This window comes from Mirounga leonina, unplaced genomic scaffold (assembly GCF_011800145.1).
Source record: "Mirounga leonina isolate KUSES-001 unplaced genomic scaffold, KU_Mleo_1.0 Mir_154, whole genome shotgun sequence".
NCBI lineage: Eukaryota > Metazoa > Chordata > Mammalia > Carnivora > Phocidae > Mirounga > Mirounga leonina.
This window is the reverse complement of record NW_023270389.1, coordinates 8,675,902-8,694,995: the sequence shown is the minus strand read 5'-3', so window position 1 is coordinate 8,694,995 and position 19,094 is coordinate 8,675,902. Positions and strand designations below refer to the sequence as shown.

Sequence of the window (19,094 nt, the reverse complement as noted above, 5' to 3'; positions counted from 1 at the left end):
GTCTTATAATTAAAAGCATCTTGTATTTGATGGATGGTGGTAACTAATTTCCAGGACAGGTTGTAGAGATCATTTCAATTTTAACAGTTCCCAGAGGCTTGCAGCATGTGGCAACACCTGTCTTCTTAGTTGTTTTGTCTGTATATGACAAAGAAGTACAGATATTGGAGACAAATTGAAGAGAGGCCCTACAAGCAAAAAAGATAAGCTGTCCAATTTCTCTCTCCTGTCCCTGGAATAGATTTCCATTAAAGTCTTTTCTGGCTTCCAGTTTTGTCTGTGGCCTTTTGGATCTGGCCATGGTGCTGACTGCTCAGAGCACTTTATTACTGACTTCCAGCAAATCTTGTACCCAAAGTCTAAATCCTGGAGTAATAATTGCCATGTCTCATTACCTAACTGCTATTCTGGCATAAGCTTTCAAAATTAGTCCAAGAAAAATAACAAAGTGAGAAGGCGATTTGAGCTAACTTTGGTTTCAGTATGGCTAATGATATGGAATGTCATGAGAGGCTTACCTGGCAAATGAAGAGACAGTTGCCCAAACCGTAAAATCCCTTGTCATTCTGGGAACTGTATCAGCCAGGGGCCGACCAGGAGGGTAGAAACAACTCTCAGTATTTAAAGCAGAGTTTAATCCAGAGCATTGGTTACACAACCAGGAGATTGTTGAGATGCAGACAGATGAGGCTGGTGAGACAGTCTACAAATTTGCAGCAGAGAGAAGCTGCAGAGTGACAGGTGATATAACTTCTGCGAACATCTGGTGGAAACTGGAGCTGCAGTGGGATTTTCAAGTGTGACTTGGAGCCATGGAAGAGATGTAACAGCTGCCAGAGTCACCATCCAAGGCAGAGGGAGGTCGAGGATATACTTTGGTTTTCCCTTTCTTCTGACTTCTTTGTAAATACCTGTAAATAACATGAATGATGGAAGTATTAGGATGTCTTTGTATATTGAAGAATATTTATTTATCCTTGAAGATAAAGCAGCTGTTAAGTCTAAAAACTCCTTCTCAGTGGGAGAAGAAAATTCAGCTTTACAGAAGTTTTATTCATGCACAGTTTTCAGGTGCACACCCATTATTTAGAATGACACACATGATGTGAAGAAAAGCTCTATTAACTTAGAACCTGATAGCAAGGTTAAGCTGTAGCCACTGAGCTAGCACATCAGCTACCTACATTTCCCCCAAAGCTCAACTGTACCTATAATGGCAAGACATTTCCCACTGTCAAGCTGCTTGATAGCCTCTTGCTCCAATTCTCATTGGTGTCAGTGGAGATGAGACAGCTGACTGCAAGGGGGGGCTCATTTCAGGCTTGGTCTAAGACATTAAACTAAATGGACACACTTGATAACATTTGTGTTTTGTGAGAGATGCTAGTTTGAGTCATCTGGGATTTGCAGGCAGAAGGGCTGCTTAGCACTTTGCCTCCATCCTGGAAGAGATGATAATGAACAGAGGTGGAGAGAGCAACCTGATGTGAGGGTAAAGGAGAGGTGACTCATGCTGCAGGGTCCTTTCAGGGGCTTGCCATTCTCTTACCAGCTTAGGTATCCATGGCTCTGGTGTTTAGTAGCCACTACACTTGACAGAGAGGAGGGAGAACTGGCCCCTGTGCTCGGTGGGGCATATGAAGACGATGTATGCCTGTGGCTTTCCCTGTTCATGTTGATCTTAGGCCACTGTATACTCATCCCCACCTTTTCATCCAATCACACTATTATTTTTTAAATAGAATTTCATTCTCCCCTAATTATCAGAACTAGGAGGAATCACTCTGAAGAGGTAGATTAATTGGAAAGGTATCAAGGTCTCTGTTCACTGAAAGTAAGAATGCATTATGGAGAGAGTGACATCAGCAAGATTGTAACATAGGTCATTGCGGACTTTACTCCCTCTCAGAAGAACAACTAACATCTATTCAGGAACAACACACTGCTGAGTGAATTCTAGAACACAGGGGTGAGACTGAGCCCCTCCCCCCCAGCATCTCAGAGACCAAGACAGATTGCTTTAGAAGGCTAAGGGAAGAGGCTATGTGTTGACCACATTGCTTTTGCCCCAGAACAACACAGCACCATGAAGAGAGGTCTACCCTGAGACACTGGTTCCTCAAGTGGGAAAAGACAACCCAGGAAGGGAGAACCAGCCTCCTCCTCTGATCTCACATCATGGGAATCTGACCATGACAGAGAAGGGAGAAGGACTTGAAACAACCAGCACATGGATCTTGGCAGACCAAGTTCATACCTACTGTGCCCAAGTAGTAATCCCAACCAGCAGTTTTGCTCATCTAGTTTGCCCACACCTCGACAAGGTGCTAAATCACAGCCCCATCTGATCAGAAAGGCTGGTGACGATTCCCGGGAGCTGTGAAGCATAGTGGTGCTCAGGACAAGAGGTGGGCAGGTAGAGCTGCTCACCTGCAGAGCAAAGCCAGTACTGGGCATGGGGGCTATGCATAGGCAGAGGGGTTAATTCATAGCCAAGGCTGAGGGTATCTCCTGGCCCCTCGCAACCAGAGAGCCTGTTTAGAAAATTGAGAGTATCGTGGAGTGGTCCTTCCTCTTACCACCCATGCAAGGGGGCTGAGATAGAGCTCTGTGCACTGTGGAGAATATCTTCTGGTCCCATCTGACCAGAGAGCTGGAGACAACTCTCGGAAGCTCTGTAGCCCAGTGGCATTCAAGCCAAGAGAAAGGCAGACAGAGCAGATAGTTTGCAGGGCAAAGCTGGTGGCCCTCTTCAGCCAGGGAACTTGGGGTATGGACTGGCTAGAGTTAGGACAACTTAGAAGAGCTGCTTTAGAACTGCTTTTCTTGCTGTACCCAGGCAGGGGACCTAATTCATAGTCCCACTCATGGCTGAGTACAGCCTTCGGCTAGTCCAACCAGGGAACCTAACCAGAGCACACAGGAAGCTGCACAGATCATCCAACAGCATGACATATGGTGGCATGTGAACAGAGAGCATTGTCTGTGGCTTCCCTCATCTTCAGAGCAAAACCAGTGGCCTCACCTGACCAGGGAATTCAGTGCACCCTTAGAACTGATTTGAGCCCCTGAACAATGAGCTGCCTGCTGCCCTGCCAGAGCAAGGAAACTAATTCATGGTCCCATTTAGAGTATATAGTACCCAGTCCCAACACTCTAGTAAGCCTGACCAGAGAATTCATGCAACCGCAGAGTCAGCCTAGAGCCTCATGTGCATAGGGAGACAAGCCAGCAGTCCTATCCAACTGTTCTCAGCTGGTGGCATCCCCCATCCCCATCTTTGGAGCTAAAACAGTTGCCTCACCTCAAAATAGACCATAGCAGCAGGCCCCACTTACCTAAAGACATTACCATCAGACACACACAGAAACCCAAACTGAGCTAACTGGTGAAGAACTGTCTCTGCCAAAGGAAACTTGTAAAGTCTTGAAGAGGAGCCTCATTACTCAAATGCACGAGATACTGATGTAAACAATTGTGGATCACACACACACACACACACACACACAAAACCCCAGATAAATATGACACTACCAAATGAAAATAATAAAGCTCCAAATACCCTAAGGAAATTGAGATCTATGAATTGTCAGACTAAGAATTCAGAATAAACCTCTTAAGAAAGTTTCGTGAACTACAAGAAAACACAGAAAACTAAATGAAATTAGGAAAACGACGCATGAACAAAACCAGAAGTTTGACAAGGAAATAGCAACCATCAAAAAACCCGAACAGTAATTCTAGAGTTGAAAAACACAATAACTGAACTGAAGAATTCAATAGAGAGTTTCAAAAGTAGACTCACTTGCAGAAGAAGGAATTAGTAATCTGGAGGATAAGACATTGGAAATTAGAGAAGCAAAACAAAAAACAAAAAAAAAAGAAAAAAAATAAAGAAACCCTATGGGAATTATAGAACACAATGAAAAGAAACAATGCATTATGGGAATTCCAGGAGGAGAAGAGAAAGAGAAAAGGACAGAAAGTATATTTAAAGCAGTAATGGCTGAGAATTTTCCAAACTTGAGAAATGGACATCCAGATCCAATGACTCAAATAAGAAATTAAAGGAGAAATAATTTTTCTGAGGCAAATAAAAATGGAAACATATCAGAACTTACGGGGTGCAGCAAAAGCAGTTCCAAGAGAGAATTTCATAGCAACAAGCCTCTCCATTAAGAAGCAAGAAATATCCCGAATAAACAACCTATCTCTATGCCTTGAGGAACTAGAAAAAGGAGAACAAACTGAGCCCAAAGCTTTCAGAAGAAGGAAATACTAAAGATTAAAGCAAAGATAAATAGAGAACTGAAGAATAGTAGGAAAGATAAACCAAACTAGCAGTTAGTTCTTGGAAAAGATAAACAAAATTGACAAACCCTTAGCTAGACTAACCAGGAAAAAAAGGGAAAGAATCTAAATCAACAAAATTATAAATGGAAAAGGAGATAGCACAGAAATTCAAAGGATTATGAGACTAGTATGAACAACTCTATGCCAATATACCGGACAACCTAGAAGAAATGGAAAAATTCTTAGAAAAGTGTAACTTACAAGACCGAATCAGGAAGAAATAGAAAATCTGACTAGACAAATAACTAGTAAGGAGATTGAATCAGTTATAAAAATCTCCCAATAAAGAAAAACTCAGGGCCAAATGGCTTCACTGGTGAATTTTGCCAAATATTTAAAGAATTAACATCTATCCTTCTCAAATTTTTCCCAAAAATTGAAGAGAAGGGAATACTCCCAAACTCATTTTACAAGGCCAGCATTATCCATATACCACAAACCAGAAAAGGAACTACATAAGTAAAACCACAGGTCAATATCCCTGATGAAGATAGATGCAAAAATTCTCAATAAAATTCTAGCAAACCAAATTCAGTAGCACATTAAAAGGATCATTCACCATGATCACACGGGATTTATCCCTGGGATGAAAGGATGGTTAAACATATACAAATCAATCAATGTGATACACCAAATTAATATAATGAAAAAAAATGATATGATCATCTCAGTAGATGCTTAAAAAACATTCAGTAAAATTCAACATCCATTCATGTTAAAAACTCTTAACAAATCAAGAATAAAAACATATCTCAGGGAGCCTGGGTGGCTCAGTCAGTTAAGTGGCTGCCTTCACCTCGGGTCATGATTCTGGGGTCCTGGAATCAAGCCCCACATTAGGCTCCCTGCTCAGTGGGGAGTCTGCTTCTCCCTCTGCCCCTGACCCTCCTCCCTGCTTGTGCTCTCTCTCTGTCTCAAATAAATAAATTTAAAAATTAAAAAAAAACATATCTCAACATGATAAAGGCCATATATGACAGGCCCACAGCTAGCATCATACTCAGTGGTGAAAGGTTGAGGGTTTTCTTCTAGGACCAGGAAGAAGATAAGGGTTCACCCTCACAATTCCTACACAACATAGTGCTGGAAGTCCTAGCTAGAGGAATCAGGCAAGTAAAAGAAATAAAATGTATCAATTGAAAAGGAAGAAGTAAAATTGTCTCTATTTGCAGAAGGCATGATTTTATATAGAGAAATCTTAAGGACTCAACCAAAAACTGTTAGACTTAACAAATTCAGTAAAGTTGCACGATACAAAATTAACACACAAAAATTCATAGCATTTCTATACACTAAACAACATTTCTGAAAAAAATAAATCAATCCCATTTACAACAGCATTAAAAACAATAAGATACTTAGGAATAGTTTAACTAAGGCGAAAGATCTCTACTTCAAAAATGACAAGACACTGATGAAAGGAATTGAAGAAGAGGGGTGCTTGGGTGGCTCAGTCGGTTAAGCGTCTGCCTTCAGCTCATGTCGTGGTCCTGGGATTGAGCCTCATGTAGGGCTCCCCGTTCAGCAGGTAGTCTGCTTCTCTTTCTCCCTCTGCCCACCCCTTGCTTGTGCACATGCACGTGCTCTCTCTCTCTCCCTCCCTCCATTAAATAAATAAATAAAATCTTTAAAAAAATTGAAGACACAAATAAGTGGAAAGATATCTCATGTTCCTGGATTGGAAGAATTAATATTGTTAAAATAATGTCAGTATTACTGAAAGTCATCTATAGGTTCAGTGCAGTCCCTATCAAGATTCCAAAGGCATTTTTTTTTTACAGAAGTAGAAAAAAAGCAGTCCTAAAATTTATGTAGAACACAAAAGATCCCAAAGAGCCAAAAAAATCCTGAGAAAGAAGAATGAAGGAGGAAGCATCACACTTCCTGATTTCAAGGTATACTATAAAGCTGTAGTCATTAAAACAGTATGGTACTGGCATAAAAATAGACCAGTGGAACAGAATCAAGAACCCAGAAATAAACCCAAGCACATACAGTCAACTAATATTTACAAGGAAATCAAGAATACTTAATGGAGAAGAGACAGTTTCTTCAATAAGTAGTGCTGGGATAATTGGATATTGGCATGTAAAAGAATGAAACTGGACCCATATTCTATACCACTCACAAAAATTAAGTCAAAACGGGTTAAAGACTTAAATGCAAGACCTGAATCTATGAAATTCTTAGAAGAAAACAGGAACAGGGCTTCTTGACATGGGTCTCAGTAGTGATTTTTTGGATAGGACACCAAAGCACAAGCAATAAAATAAAAAATAGACAGCTGGAACTACATCAAACTAAAAAATCTTCTGCTCCACAAAAGAAACCATCAAAATGAAAAGACAAGCTATGGAATGGGAGAAAATCTTTGCAAACTGTATATCTGATAAGGGGTTCATATCCAAAATATATAAAGAGCTCCTACAGCTCAATAGCAAAAATCCCCAAATAACCCAATTTAAAAATGGGCAAATGACCTGAATAGACATTTCTCCAAGGAAAATAATATGGAAGGCCAACAGGCACATGAAATGTTGCTCAGCATCACTAATCATTAAGGAAATGCTAATTAAAACTACAATGAGATATCACCTCATCTCTGTTACAGTGGCCATCATCAAAAGGACAAAGATGACAAATGCTGGCAAAGATGTGGAGAGAAGGTAACTCTTGTGCACTGTTGGTGGGAATGTCAATTGGTGTAGCTGCTATGGAAAACAGTATGGAGGATCCTCAGAAAATTAAAAATAGATCTACCATAGGATCCAGCAATTCCACTGCTGGGCATATATCCAAAAGAATTGAAATCAGGATCTTGGAAAGATATCTAGACTTTGATGTTCACAGCATTATTTACAGTAGCCAAGACATGGAAAACCTAAGTGTCCATCAATGGCTGAATGGATGAAGAGGTTGAGGTATATATACACAATATTATTCAGGAAAACGAGGCAGTCCTATCATTTGTGACAACATGGTTGGGCGTTAAAGGCATTATGTTAAGTGAAATAAGTCAGACAAAGGCAAATACTGTATGATCTCCTATGTGCATCTAAAAAAAATAAGCAAACAAAAACAAAACAAAAAACCAAACTCATAGAAAAGGAGATCAGACTTATGGCTACCAGAAGGGGATATTGGGGGGAGGGAGAATTGGAGGAAGGTGATCAAAAGTTACAGACTTCCAGTTACAAGATAAATAAGCACTAGGGATGGAATGTACAACATGATGACCAACATGTTAAGCTAACACTGATGTATGGTACATGCAAAATTGTTAAGAGAGTAAATCTTAAGAGTTCTCATCACGAGGAGAAAATTTTTTCCTTTCTTTTTGTTGTATCTATATGAGACGATGGATGTTAGCAGAACCTATCATGGTAATAGTTTCACAACATATATAAATTAAATCATCATGCTGTCCACCTTAAACGTATACAGTGAGGGATGTCAATTTTTTCTTGATAAAACTGGAAAAAAAAAGACTCTATTATGATTGCTGGACCTCCCTGTGTATACCTGCAGGGGTAGGGGTAGGCCAAGAGAGGGAGGAATGTTCTAGGTCAGTGATTCTCTTAAGTGTGCTTTCTGGACGAGTAGCATCAGCATCACCTGGGAAATCGTTAGAAATGGAAAGTCACAACCCCCTCCCAGACCTCCTGGGGGCAAGACCCAGCATCCCAGAGACTCTGGGTGGAGGGAGAGCGGCCCAGCAATCCTTGTTTAACCAGTTCTCCAGGTCTTCTCACATTTGAGAGCCCCTGTTCCAGAGTCTAGACTATAATTACAGCGGTCTTAGGTTCAGAGCAACACCATGCTTCCTCTTACCCTTATTTCAACGATAAACTCTATACTTATAAGCAATGACAGTATTGAGAAGAGTTTTTAGTGTTAAAAACTCAAAGCTAACTAATTACATGAAGTGTTCATGATGGTGTTATTAGCAATGATTTCCTCAACATCAGGATCATCTCAGGCCACCCAATTTCACTTAAGGGTAATGACCATAAATATTCTCCAAATGATTGTAGTGAGGTTCATGACACACAATTGTACTCAGTTTATAGTTAATTTAGGGAAAGCTCTTTCTGCAAAAAATACTTGTTTTCCAATCCCATGGGTTATAACCTGTGAAGGACCATGGCCATGTGAATGTCAGTTGAAGATCTTGCACTCAGGAAGGGCGGCCCAGCCCAAGAGGGCTGAGGGCCTTCTGGCCAAGTGCCCCCTCCTCCCTGCAGCTGTCCTTGGGGACTGTATGTCCCTCTCACCGGATGACTGGCTAGAGGACAGATTGCACCATGGTCCCTGCTCCACGATGCTGGCCTCTCTCTCTGTCCACGTTTCCAGTTTTCTTTTCTTTGGTTTCCCTTCTTCCTCCCTTTATCCCTAATTATCATAATTTTGGGTTTCTCTTTTTTATGGCCTGCTGTCTTCTCCTCCTCATGAAAACATAACTGGATGGTGATGAAACCAAGGGCCCTCTGTGGGATCAATAGCAATGTGAAAGAGAAATTCAGATCATAGTTTAAGGGGCATATATTTCATCCCAGCTGAGCCCCCAAGTATGGGGATAACTAGTAATTCTCCAATAATTTCTATAACTACAGGAAGTTGGTTGGCATTGGTGAATGGATTTGTGAAAAATGGGAAGACAGAACTCTGCAGTGTGCCTGTTCATGCCATGCATTGCCAATGTGACTTTTGGCTTCATTCTGTCCATTCTGTATTAATTGGACATGAACTATTTAGCAACTAATTATTAATCTCCCGAGTGCTCAGCATGGTGCTGTGTTGTGGAGGATACAAAGATTATTTAGATGTGTCTCTGTTTTCTAGAAGCTTATTCTACTTATATGGAAAATAGAAATATAATGATAATATTTATTTAGTGAGCATTTATTACGTTCTTATTATAAGCTTAGTACCATAAATACTATACATAAATTGTTTAGTTTAACTATTATAATTATCCTATTGGGTAGGTGCTTTAAACCCCATTTTACAGACGGGAAGACCAAGACTTCATGCCAGGCAGCTTGGCCAAGAGCACCAGCTAAATGATAAAATGATGGAGCAAACTATTTGAGTCCAAAGCACAGCTTTTAACTGTTCTGCTATAGTGCCTCCAGAAGTACATCCTAACAGGAGTCTTAGGTTAGTCCCATGCAGTACTTTTTTTCAAAAAATCCACCCCAATGTTTATAGCGGCAATGTCCACAATAGCAAAACTATGGAAAGAGCCCAGATGTCCATCGAGATGAATGGATAAAGAAAATGTGGTCTATATATACAATGGAATATTATGCAGCCATCAAAAAAGGTGAAATCTTGCCATTTGCAATGACGTGGATGGAATTAGAGGGTATTATGCTGAGCGAAATAAGTCAATCAGAGAAAGACATGTATCATATGATTTCACTCATATGTGGAATTTAAGAAACAAAACAGGATCATAGGGGAAAGGAGAGAAAAATAGAATAAGATGAAATCAGAGAGGGAGACAAACCATAAGAGACTCTTAATCATAAGAAACAAACTGAGGATTGCAGGAGGGGAGGGGGTGGGGGGGATGGGGTAGCTGGGAGATGGACATTACAGAGGGCACATGATATAATGAGCACTGGGTGTTATATGCAACTGATGAATCACTGACCTCTACCTCTGAAACTAATAATATACTCTTTGTTAATTAATTGAATTTTTAAAAAAATCTGCACTTAGAGTTTATGATACTATTTTATTCCCGGCATTTAATATTGTCATAGACTGAATTATGGTTTCCTTTATTTATTCACTGTCTGTCTTCTCCCGCCAGAGATAGGAAGGCAGAGACTTTATTCTTCTTGTCCACGCCGTCTCACCCCGTGTCTGCAAGAGAGCCTGTATGTGGTAGGCACACGCCCAGGTGTAGTTGTGGGATGATGGGGCATTCTGGATGAGGAGTGTGAGTTTCATAGTGGGGACGGGCAGTAGGTTCCTAAGCCATCAAGAGACACAGTAAAAATAAGAAAATTGAAAATATGTTACATTTTAATAGTATTTTACAATTTTTTAAAAAGTGCTTTCAGGGGCACCTGGGTGGCTCAGTCAGTTAAGCGTCTGCCTTCAGCTCAGGTCATGATCCCAGAGTCCTGGGATCGAGCCCCGCATCAGGCTCTCTGTTTGGCAGAGAGCCTGCTTCTCCATCTCCCTCTGTGTGCCACTCCCCCTGCTTGTGCTCTTTCTCTCTGTGTCAAATAAATAAATAAAATCTTAAAAAAAAAAAAGTGCTTTTACCTACTCCTTCTTTTGAGTTCTCAAACCCTGTCAGGGTGGCTTGGCAGGTCTTTATTCCCCTGACTTTACAACGTAGGAGGGTAGGGCTCAGAGAGGCTAGGTCATTGGCCTTAGATCACATAGCTGGTGAGTGGTGGAGGTAAGCACAGAGACGGTGTGTCTGACCTCGCTTTTCCCTGCTCTTTTGAGTGTCTCCATGTTTTGTGGGATGAATTAGAGTCTGAAGGCACAGATCTGGCCTGGGTAGTGGCCTCAGCTTGTCCCTTCAGACCAGCAGAGGGCTAATCACAACCAGGATGTCTCTGCCAAGGGCATAGGCAGTCGGATCAGCTGTCACCCAAGCAACTTCTCTGTATGATTAAGTCCACTATGAACTTGTCCAGGGAGGATTCACTTCCCCATGAGAACATTTACAGTGTTAACCAACTCACTCAACTCTGCAGTCATCTAGAGGATTGTTGTCTGGGTCTTTCTTAATTTGGAGAGATAACTAACTCCTTGTCTCCCAACCCTGACTTGAAACAGTTTCATTTTCTCAGATAATTTTATTCTCCAGAGGACTAGTAATTAATGCAGCAAAATTGGACTACTCCAAAGAGATACAGTATTCAGTCCACTTTAGTCTGTTTCTAAACCAGAACAATTGCACTCAGACCTTATTAATAGTAACCTAGGACAATGTTTTGTTTTTTTTTTTTTTAAGATTTTATTTATTTATTTGAGAGAGAGTGAGGAAGAGAGCATGAATGGGGGAGGAGGAGATGGAGAGGGAGAAGCAGACTCCCCGCTGAGTGGGGAGCCCCACGCTGGGCTTGATCCTGGGACTCCAGGATTGTGACCTGAGCCGAAGGCAGATGCTTCACCAACTGAGCCACTCAGGTTCCCCTTTAACCTAGGACAGCATTATGCATATCACAGCCCAAACCTAGTGAACCATCGGTGTATCTGGATTAATGAGCTTTTACTGAGGCTGAGCCCTGAACCCCAAATACCTGATTTGGCTTGTTGTAAGCCTCCAGTCTCCCTCTCTGGTGCTAGCCAAATCCAAACAACACAAGTCCTGGCTTTTGTGTAGTGCTTTTGTCTGTTCTTGATTTGCATACAGTGATGTTGGTGTAGAGGAATCTCATGATATCGCAATTATTAGTATTTCCATATATGACGAGTCTGGGCATAGGGGCAGTCAGCATTCGCAGCTGTGCTTATCAGTTTGGATTGCATGTAGATGTGTGTTTATCTAAAACGGTGAAAGCGATAGAAGAACTCAAGAGAAAAGATGCAGTGTGTGTGGGGGGGGGCGGGGGGCAAGGTAGGTGTTAGCATAAAGCCTATTCAAATGCGAAGAGGCCCAAACTGATGCAAATCCACAATAATCCCGGCAATCTGCACCAATACTGTCGTGTTTCCCTACAAACCTCCCGGGGCGAGGTTCCCTCCCACGAGCACCAGCCCACCGGGGGCAAGCAAGCGAGGTGTCCAGGCTCTGGTGGCTGCCATGATCCCCAGAGTGGAGCTGTAGCTCCCTTCGGGGTCCTGGCTGGCCTGCTCGCCCCTCCCCCTGCCTGGCACAGAAACCCCCATCCATTGTGGGCATGGCCGCACAAAGGTGCCTTTCTGAGACACTTGACCTCCAGCCTGACTCAGGCGTGGGCTTGGCTTCTGTCTGCTGTGCTTTGGAAAGGCTTAGTGCCCTGTGATTGGAGATCTTGGCTGGGACTGCAATGGTAAGGTATGTATTGGGGAGGGAGGAGAGGTTCTGTCCCTTCTGGACAGAAAAGAATGGCTTTCCACCTCCGAGAAAGCCTTCCCGTGAGCCTTTCTTTCCTCCCTCTTTAATAACGGGGATGCCACTTGTAGGTGGCCAGCACCAGATATTTTGCAAATACCAGGGACCCTTGGATCTTCATAACTATCCCATGAGGCAGTTGAGGCAGGGAGAGGGGTTGTGGGGGCACAACACAGAGCATCCCAACCCTGTGCCCTTGGGCAGTACAAATCCCTCCTTGGGCCTCAGTTTATGCATCTGTAAAAAGGAAAAAGAAAAAAAAAAGACAAATATGCATTTCCTGCTTCCTGGGTTGTGATAGAAACAATGAAACAATACAACTGTAAAATGACTCCATGCCAAGGATTAGGTAAGCATAGGGGATTTTTATATTATCTTATAGATGAAGAAATGGAGTCTCCGAGATGTGGGGAATTTCATCCAAGGGTATACAGCTGAGTTGCAGAATTAGGGCTTCGAATCCAGTCTCCTATTTCATGCCCAGAGTTACTTTCTAGCATTCCATGTGTCCTCTGATATAAAGAGTGATCTTTCAGTAGACTGTGCGACACAGAGCATCTGACTGTCGCCACTCTTAGGCCAGGATATGCACAGGTGACTGTCCTTTACTTATGTCTGGTTTGCTGGTTAAAAAGTCTGTCTCTCAGGGCGCCTGGGTGGTTCAGTTGGTTAAGCATCCGACTCTTGATTTCAGCTCAGGTCATGATCTCAGGGTCGTGAGATCGAGCCCTGTGTCAGGCTCTGCATTGGGCGTGGAGTCTGCTTAAGATTCTTCCTCTCCCCCTCCTTCTGCCTCTCCCCCCTTCTTCCTTTCCATCTCTTAAAAAAAGTCTGTTTCTCTCCTCACTGCAGGAGCGCCTTGGGCCTGGGCTTGGAAGTAGACAGGCCTTGGATGAAACCTGGTCCTGCCGCGGGGGCCCTGCATGTTGGAGGGGAGATTCCTGAACCTCTCTGAGGCTGTCTTTATTCCTTGGGCAGGAGCAGAATGAATGGTACTACCTGTCGTGTGCATTGCCATGGACATGAGAGGACATGTGTACCCTGGACACAAAAGGGCTGACACAGAATTGGTGCAAGGGACATGGGCATTGTCTTCTGTTTCAGGGTCCCTGTCTAGCGCTGGGACCTGAGCGGTTTCCTCAGCCCGGGCTTCAGGGTGGATACTGTCACCCCACATGGGCCCAGCAATTCCAGGCCTGGCGTCTGGGCCTTCCCCAGTCCCCCCTTTCTCCACATAGCTCCAGCCACAGGATTCCCCTTGTCATCCATCTCGTCACTGCTGACAGCATCGGCTCTGGGATATTGGGGCCCCTCTCCACCTGTATTTCTTCTTCCTCCAAGTTGTGTACCGTCTGATGAGGCCCTGAGGTTCCCTGTCCTGATCCCTGGGTGTGCATTCATTTTCTTCCCCTTCCTGAGGTTAAAGGCAGGCTGAGCCCTCCAGAGCTCCAGCTTCCTGCCCTTGGCCTCTGGAAGACCTCGCCTCCCTCGTCCCCATGTTTAAGCTCCTGCCACTGGCTTCTCTGGCTCACAGAAGCATCTTTTCTTTTTCTTTTCTTTTCTTTTTTTTTTTTTTTTTTAAGGATTTTATTTATTTATTTGAGAGAGAGAGAATGAGAGGGAGGAGGGTCAGAGGGAGAAGCAGACTCCCCGCTGAGCAGGGAGCCCGATGCAGGACTCGATCCCAGGACTCCAGGATCATGACCTGAGCCGAAGGCAGCCGCTTAACCAACTGAGCCACCCAGGCGCCCTGGAAGTGTCTTTTCTAACTGCCCACATTTGTACTAACATTTCTCACCATGCCCAAAGAACTTAGCCAAGTTCTATGTGATATTTTTGACTGTTTCGTATGTGCTAACTCTGTTTTCTGTTCCTTAAGAGCAAGGGGTTATGTCTGAGGTCTTTGTTACCCCTCCCAGTGCACTGAGCAGTGCGGGGCTGGAGCCGCGTGCCCTCACACTTGCTATTTGATGAGCCCCCCGCCTGGGTCGATGTCTTGCTCCCGTGCCATTGGAAGTTCTGCTCTTGTGACATGCGGTGCCCCATCTCCTATATCTGGAACTGCTGTGCATTGTTTGTGTGACTCATTTGTAGTTCAAGTGACACCTGCCCGATGATGTCACCTTCTCCGGTCCCCTCCCCTAGCTCCTCTGAGCAGAGTTATCGTTCTTTGGCCATTGGATCTGATTCCCCTTTCCTAATCTGAGATCTCTGTGAGAGGAGTGGGTGAGTCGTCATCATCTGCATATCCCAGGGTTGTCCTGGTCCCGTGCCTGACACGAGCCCATAATGGATGCTTATTGAGTGAAATGATGCAATGAACCGGTTCCAAGTCTGATCTTTCATGGGAACCTGGGTGTGGTCGGAGTCGAGACCTCCTTGCAGAACCACGTGCAAGGTAGTTTCAAACAGTAGTTTGAAAGCGTACTAGTTCTAGTACAGGGACTCGACCCTTCTAGAGGACTTCACGTCTTGCCTCTTGGATTTTAGATGCTGCACTGCATCCAGAGTTGACCACCGTTCGGCTCCAGGAGAAAGGAATTCCGATCCCGCAGTGCAGGGCAGCAACTGAAATAGCTTCCTGTCTTCATACATCCCGCCCTTCCTCCTTTCCCTCCCCGCCGCCCCGCCACAGCAAGTCCCAGACCCTTCCTCTCCTCCCCGGGCCTGAAGGACATTTATGAGGCTCATCATGGGGGCAGCATCTGAGGCCTGTTCCTGCCTCTCCCTTCCCGAGCATGCGGGTCTCTTCCCCCACCCCTCCCACCACCACCCTCACCTCCTGGGCCAAGCTCAGATGTCTCTTTCCCTGTTTATGGGCCGTTGGGATTTTTCCAACAACCTGAAATGAATCTACACGGCCCCACAGGTAGTTGCAGCCCATCTCGGGGCCATAAACCACGGCTGGGTCTTTCATCTGTGATTGCTCATGTCATAAACGAGTGGGAGGGCCAGGCAAGGGGGAAGCAACAGCCCTGAGCCATTCCAGATTTTTTTTTTTTTTTTTATGAGAAAGGGGAAAGAAAGACCCTGAGAAACATGTTCAAACTTTATGCCAAGCAAATTCATTTCACTATGGTAGGCTGTACGTGGAGACTTAATCTCTGGCCTTCCCCACTAGGAGTCAGATTTATGCTGTGTTTGTGTCTAAATGGCCTCCAGGGATGCTGACATTTGTTGTCGGAGACAGCAAGTGGTGTTCCTTTCATCTCCACTGAGGGGTGTCAGCTTAAATTATGAGGGATCACTCTGACCTGCGTCTGGGTGTGGGAGCACTGGCAACAGAGCGGGGCCGGCTCCCTCTTGCACTCCCACGTCTCTGCGATTTCAAAGTCGCTCTTCATCTTCTGCTCTCCAGGCTTCCTGCTGGTTCTGGGAGAAATTTCCTAGCTCTTTGCGAACTTTCTCTCGGGCCCATCGATAAGTGTGTATCTTCGGCATTGCGTGTTTTTTATGGAGAAGTTGGGGTCCGAGTCTGACAGGCCTGTCCCTGTGGCAAGAGAAGGCGGGAGCCTTGGTGAACATCCCAGGAGCAGCCTGGAAGTTCCCCAAGAGAGTGAGAGGGCACTGTTCTGCCCAGAATATTTACAACCCAGCAGATAAGGAGTAGGGCGATGTTTAGTGATGGTCTGCCTTCTCCTGGGCATCTGTCGGCACCTTGAGAAGTGCCAGAAGGCCCCTCCCTGCTCCATCTTCAGAATCTCTCGCTCAGCTCTGCCGGGACACCTGGAATTCCACAGCAGTGACTGTTCAGTTGGAGGCATTTTCTGTTCAATGCATAGATGTTTTTGACCGTGGGAGAGAACCCATCCAACTGTGCTCATCACTGACTCCTTGGTGTCCATCAGCAGAGCTCCCTGTCCCCAGAGTCAGAACCTGAAAGACTAGGATGGAGGATATGTAAGTTTTGATGGAAAACAGGAGGTCAGGAGAGGTCTAGAAAGTGATCAGCTCGCTATGGTATGCTGGCTGGCCTGGGGCCCGTTTTTGGAAGACATGCCTGCTCATATTGTCTGTAGTTTCTGCGCTCTAATGGCAGAGTCGAGTTGTTGTACTGGACTGTGAGGCCTGCAAAGAGTAAAATAGTTACTGTCTGGCCTTTTACAAAAAAAAAAAAAAGAAGTTTGTAGGCCCCTGGTCTAGAGCATGAGGAGCTTCTTGGAAGGCAAAAGGTGGGACCTGAGGAGACAGGAGAGAGAGAGAGAGAGAGAGAAGGAGAGATTAGTAGCAGAAAATAGGAATCAAAGGGAGAAAACGTACCCCAAAAGCAATAGAAATACTTGAGACCAATTGTAATCTTGTTCTTTCTGTCCTCCCCCTCCTGCGCCTCCTCCCCCACCCCTGGCCCCTTCTCCTTCCTCTTCTGAAAACAAATGTTTTCATTTCTCCTCCTCCAGGGACAGGGAAAGGATGAATGAGCCACGCATAGTGCTCTCCACATCCTCCAAAAGTGGGCACCGGGGACCAGCCTACGAGATAGTTCTCTTTCCTCCTCCCCATTGTTCCATGATTGAGTAGCAGCTCTTGGGGAAAGTATGGGTATCCCAGACAAGGGGGGCCTCAGATAGCCTGCCTCGGGGGCTCCCAACAAATTTCAGCAATTACATCTTCCGTCTGGAACCGGCCCAGCCCCGTCTCCCTCCCTTCACCTTCCTTCTCGCAAGCACTCACAGGCTCCCAGCTACACAACCAACTCTCAGTGTTGGCTGGGGTCATGTCTGCAAAGAGAGAAATGAACACTGGGTTTGTAAAACCTCAACTCCGACTTCCGTCGACAGGCGACTATTATTAACAGAAAACATGTGTCTCGGATCAAGAATTCTTTTATGTTGAAGTAATAATGGTGATGATGATGATGATTTAGTAGGCACCTGTTACATTCTAGACAGCGCTAAACCCTTTACGTGTACCATCTCATTTAATGCCAACAACCCTGTCACCCTCCCGGATGAGACAACTGAGTCGAGAATTTGTTCAAAATCACACATCATAACGGGCAGAGCCAGAATTTAAACCTGAGTTTGGATGACTCCAGAGCCCACATTGATTTCCCAAATGATGGCAGCGTATATGAGCCATTATCAAGGAATCTAGCATGATTTTAGACCTTACATTTTCATGAGTTTTGTTCTCCTAGTTATCAATAAGCATTCGCATCAGACCACGTGAGGAATGACTCTCAGAGAGTCAGACTGACTCCAGAAGACATTTGCAAATATCATTTTATGGACAAAACTGGTTATAACACCTGAGGTTCCTAAATTATATGGTTGCATTTTCTTTTATTGTTTTTATCTGATAAAATATTTTATATGTTCCAACGCCTTTTTTTAAATTAAGCTTTTAATTTAAATTCCAGTAAAGTTAACATATGGTGTTACAGGAGTTTCAGGTGTGCAAGACAGTGAAGCCTACAAGTGCATTTTCAGATGTAGGCTGCACGTTGGATTTCATAGTCATTTGTTCCAGATTCAGCCCCCATTCATTGCTGGCCTTACAGGAGGTCTGTATGTTCCTGCGGCGGGGGGCGGGGGGGGGGGGTGTCAGCCCATTTCCAAAGAAAACTCACTGAAGGCCTCACTGGTACCAGAAGAGCATCCTTTTGACCCTGGGAGTCCAGCAGCAGACAGAATTCTTGGCCTCAGGGAAGGACCGGGCTTTGGGGAGAGGAGGTCTCTGAGCAGTGGGGTATAGGGCCTTGCAAGGGTGAATGTGGAAAGTCAGTGGCTTTTTTCCCACTGTCTCTCTTCTTGTGGGGTCTTCTTATTTCCCTGTGGCTTTTAGTTCTTACGGGCTCATATTTTCTTGCCATTTTGAAAATATCCTTCTAGAAAGATCCTAAAACCCCTTCCTATGGAGGGATGGTTGAGGTCGGCTTACTGGATTTGCCCCAGGGAAGAGCTGCCTCAGAGATGAAGGTGCCAGAGTAGCCGCTCCTTGTCATGAGGATTCTTCCTCTTTTATCTCTTCTTTAATCTTTCTGAGTCTTCCCCCTGTCCTCTTGAGGGGGTTGAAGCAGAAAGGAAAAGACATTCTTTCCACATCTATTTCGAGCCTCCTGTGCACCAGGACCGTGTTAGTTGCTTTGCCCACAATAGCACTACCCCTGAGCCACCTGCAGCTGTGTGTTATTGCTGCGGTGGTGCAGGTGGGGAAACTGAGGCCCAGTGCGTGACCGCACCCCCATAGCGCCACGCTTATAATGGGGAGGCCGAGCTGGATGGAGACCTACATGTGCCTACGTCAGACCTGCTCGATGACATTGGAAGGGTCATGCCCTCAAGAAACCCACAGGTTAGTGTCCCTTCTTGTTCCAACTCTATGTCTAAAGGTTCATAGAGAAAAGAAGCCATTGTCCCTTCGGATGGAATAGTCAACAGAAGTCCAAATGAAAATGGCATATGCAGATGAGCATCCTTTACAGAGGAGGGTGGGATGAAGAACAGGGGTTGTGTGGCTCACACATGGAGGGTCCCCTCCACCTGGATCTCTTGAGGTGTCCAGAAGGAGAGCCAGAATCAGGACACCAGAGCTGGGGACACCCTTGGGATGGGGCTTCCCACTGGAGAAAAGAGGACAGCTGAGCTCTGTGAAGACCCAGCGAGAAACGAGGTTCTTGTGGGGGTTGTTTGGGCACATAACTGCCAATGGCTTTTAATGCTGAAAGTAGGAA

The 19,094-nt window shown here is 44.6% G+C and overlaps 1 protein-coding gene across 1 annotated transcript in view; it reads left to right on the top strand.

The window, feature by feature from the left end:
- LMX1A (LIM homeobox transcription factor 1 alpha) overlaps window positions 1–19,094 on the top strand; it is a 157,746-nt gene that overhangs the window by 125,990 nt on the left and 12,662 nt on the right. The window lies entirely within an intron of this gene.